Below are 4,556 nucleotides of genomic sequence, written 5' to 3' on the forward strand. Positions count from 1 at the left end.
TTTCTCTAATTTTTCATTTACCCTCCTGGGCCATAACCCCATTCCCCACCTTAATCTCATCCATCTTTCATTCCCCTGCCTTTTCAAATTTTACCTTTTCCTTCCATGTAAACTTTCCTGGACATAATATCTTGTTCATTTTACACTCTCCCCCAGGTAAGAAAACACTGCTGTTGTACCAAGTCTGGGGCCAAGGGAGTGAGAAGAATTGGCCACATTTATACCTTGCTCTTTCCCCCATTTCTTTTTTTAATAAATTTTTCAACTTTTAATAAATTTTTCAATTTTTTAAGATAAAATTATTTATTTATTTATTTTTGGTTGCGTTGGGTCTTCGTTGCTGTGCGCGGGCTTTCTCTAGTTGCGGCAAGCGGGGGCTACTCTTCACTGCGGTGCGCAGGCTTCTCATTGTGGTGGCTTCTCTTGTTGCAGAGCACGGGCTCTAGGCACGCGGGCTTCAGTAGTTATGGCGCACGGGCTCAGTAGTTGCGGCGTGTGGGCTCTAGAGCGCAGACTCAGTAGCTGTGGCACACGGGCTTAGTTGCTCCGCGGCACGTGGGATCTTCCCGGACCAGGGCTGGAACCCGAGTCCCCTGCATTGGCAGGCGGATTCTTAACCACTGCACCACCAGGGAAGTTCCCTTTAATAAATTTTATTGGAGTATAGTTGATTTGCAGTGCTGTGTTAGTTTCAGTGGTACTTAATCAATCAGTTAAGTACCACTTAACTGATCAGTTACGCTTATACATGTATCCACTCTTTTTTAGATTCTTTTCCCATATAGGTTCCTTCCCCCATTTCTGACCAAGAAACTTACCTAATGTGGACAGTAGAACAGTAGTTCATGCTGGTCTAGATAACTCACCTTCCTCTAAGTTGTGTGGTGGACTTTGGGGACGTCCCCAGCCTAATACTTTGGGCTGATGGCGCACCTGTTGCTGTACGAAGTAAGCAGAGAGAATGACTTTCAAAAATTAGATTGTTCCTGTTGGGACTAGGGTGTCCCTGCTCCCTGGTGTTAGGGAAAGCACTGCAGAAGGTTGGGGGACAAGGAAACGACAAATGTTGAGGGTTTTTTGCGCTCAGCGTCGCTTCACTTTTCTGCTGGCAAAAGGAAGTGGTGAGTGAAGGTATCTACCTTCTGTTCTGAGTTTCTAGCCCCCCGCACAGGTGGGCATCCCAGGACTCCAGAATCTGCATCCTCCCCGCCGCAAACCACTTCCCCCACGTTACCTCACCTCCTAGCCTCAACAGCACAGGTGACCCAGAGCTAGAGTGGACACAACCACTAAAAGGTTTCATCCAAAGAGGAGATGTCATCCACCGTACAACCCTGATATGTATCCGGTCACTAGGAGCTCCTTAATCAAACCCAGGAACTGAAATGGCCGAGAGATTACAGCCTGTGTTTTCCATAATGACCATTAGGTGTCACTGTAGTGCAACTAAAGACCTCTTTGCCGGGCGACAGGACCTGGGCCCTTGGCAAAGCTGCCATTTACATTGATTTCTAAAGTGGCAGCACTATCATTTCGACAAGAAAACATCTAGAACTTGATCCGTGGCAAGTTTTCGCTCTTTCTTCAGTGCCTAGGATCTTAGCCATTCCAGCGAGCCAAAGAACAGTTTAGCTTTCCACTGATTTATATTGGTATTATGAGTTGGAATTGCATCAAACTTTGACGTTTAAATTCAAGCGTGAGCACCAAATATTGATCTCCTTGCTTTCCAATGACTCTGCGCAATTAAAAATGTTTTCTGGCTCCCCTACCCTGAGGCCGTCTCTGCCTAGCTGACAACTTTAAAAAGAAGAAAGGCACTGGATGTTTTTTAACAGCTCTTAAAATTGCTGAGGTTCTACCAAGGCTGGGGCTAAAGCAAGGAAGATGAGTGGCCACCTTCATAACCTTTCTGCTCTCTTCATTTCTGAAAGAGAAACCGTTTTCTCACGTGCCCATTTCAAATGGCACAAATTCCAGAAAGGCTCTGCCTCTCCCTTGAAAGTGTGCGATACTGAAGAGATTCAAGACAATCCTTTTGCTTAAATTACACACATAACTGAAGAGAAGATGGTAGACTTGGGCAGGGATTACTATTTGCTTTTTACATAAATGGCTCCCTCGTTAAATGCATGAAGCCACGGAGGAAAAGAAAGCTTTACCCAGAAGTCAGCACAGAAGCACACACTCCCTCCAATTATCCACGTATCTCGGGCCACTGTGACCTTTTGGTTTAGGTGTGCAAGGGAGTGATGGAGTGAGAAATGGAAATCAATCGCCCTGCTTTCCGCCTATAGAGTGCTCGAAGCTGGCTTCTAAATATAACCACTTTGCACTTCAGTCCATGAGTCATGCTGTTATTTCCATGGCTCCTTCAGCTCCTTCCGCCTCTCACTCAAAAGTTTTAGATGCCAGTGTACTTAGAAAACTCTGCTGGCCGTCAGACAAGACCTCAAAATCCAGCGCTTTTTCTCCATGGTTGGGGTCTGACCACAAGTTCTTCCTCCAGTCACAGGCCAGCTCCTGGGCCCCTTGAGCAATAACTAGCTTGCTATTCAATAGAGACTGGGGAAAGGGAGCCTTTAACTGCTTTGTTGATCAAGTTTTGATATTCACTCCTTTGGAAATCATTCTTTTTTAGGCTTGAGACTTTCCCTTGGGTTACCAATTTTATCCTTAACTTATCACGATCAACAGTGTGGCAAAGAAGAATACCCATCAAATGCCCACCATCTGCTCCCCGACACTCCCAGGATCCCAGCAGTTAGGCAGGAACATGGCACTAGTTCAGACTAATGCAGTTTGACATGTGTCACTTCCGGGCTGAGAAAGAGAAAAGGACTTTTGCTTTTCCCTGGGCTCTTTGCCTCAGCAACCAAAACCAACCCTGAAAGTTCCAAATGGGGCAACTTCCAAGATGAGGAAGTCTCGTCAGTCTGGGTCCCTGAGGGACTCTGTGGAACAGACCCACACAGAAATGTTCCGTAAATGAGAAATAAACTTTTGTGCTATGAGGCCACTGAGATTTGGGGGTTGGCATGTTATTTAAGCATAACTTAGCCTATCCTGACTAACACGAACCATATTCAAGGCATATAGTTCTGTAACCCCAAATTCTGTTTGAATTTACATAGGTAAGTGGTGAAATATTATTCTCTTTGCTAACTCAATGGAAAATGTGCTACTGCAGACTTCTGAAACTATAGTCTTATCCCACGTGGGACACTTGGCTTCAAGGCAGTTATCAGTTACATAAGGAGTGCATGACTGCCATTTTCCAGAGTAAGTTGAGGCCCATTTAATCCCATTAACCCCCTGTGTCTTTATAGTGGGAGAAAACACTCACATCATTACTTCTTCATCTCTTCAAACAACAAAAATCCTAAGAGACAAACTAATTTCAATCCAACACACTTTATTCTTTTTTGTGTTTCTTACTTTTTTTCTGAATTTTCAATGATCAAGTACTCAAGATGTTATAAACCAAGGTTTATTAGTACATTGACAATAGATTTCATTAAACACAGGAATTATACATCTTTCTCATTACCCTAAGAGGTCTCCAGATAAATATTCATTTTAAAAATCACAAAATCAAACTCCTTTACGCAACAACTCAAAACAGCCTTTCATCACAAGCACAGCCCTACACACAAAAACACACACGCTGAACACACACTCCACTAGGATCCTAATGCCAGTTTATTCGACACAGTATTACGTTTCCTTTAACTAAAGAGTTAGAGGCTGACCTGCCTGTTTCATGTTTCTAAATTAATATTTGGGGTAGAGGTATGTATTTTAAGAAAAATGCCCACTATAATACCTCACCAATTATCCTTAGTTTTCATTTCTACATACAAACTTTAAACTTGTTTTGTTCACCCCTTTGGTTTAATATGTCCCTGCAATTACTTTAGTTTTCAATAATATCTTCTCCTTCAATTTTACTATGTAACAGTAGAATACCAGAAAAAGACAACACCTTCAAAACCTCAATATTAAAAACACCTTACATGGGCGTAAGGTTTTTTTGGAGAAGAAATAAGAAAAGATTATCTGAAATATATTTTCCCCTCTCTCTGAAATTCTTTGTAGCATCTGATTATTCTTGCTTAAATAAGTATCAAAAGCGCTGAGTTTTCCGTAGAAAAGTATTCACCCTTACACTCCATTTTTGCAGTGTAAAGTTCATGGATTAACTGTAGTAACGAGTAATGAGCGCTTGTTTTCTGAGTAGTTCTTCAGATTTCCAAAAGCAAAGCACGTGCTGCCCCTTGTCAGTGAAATGCTGTGAATTCAGTGGTGCATTGTTGCGGTGAGCATGCGTCATTAAATACTTTTAGCACCGAGGCATTTATTTTTTAATGTTGCAAAAGCAAATACCCAGGGAGGGTTTTCGTCATATCTGACCCTTCCTAGGGCTGAGTAAAAACGAAGTGCTTGAAATAACCTCTTCAAACATACTCAGATCTGACTCCTATGTGGCAAGAAGTCTGGGACAGATCCCAGCAGCATCCTGGAAGGTAAGGAAAGGAGAGAAGACAGAAAAGATA

The sequence above is a fragment of the Phocoena sinus genome, chromosome 17 (assembly GCF_008692025.1).
Source record: "Phocoena sinus isolate mPhoSin1 chromosome 17, mPhoSin1.pri, whole genome shotgun sequence".
NCBI lineage: Eukaryota > Metazoa > Chordata > Mammalia > Artiodactyla > Phocoenidae > Phocoena > Phocoena sinus.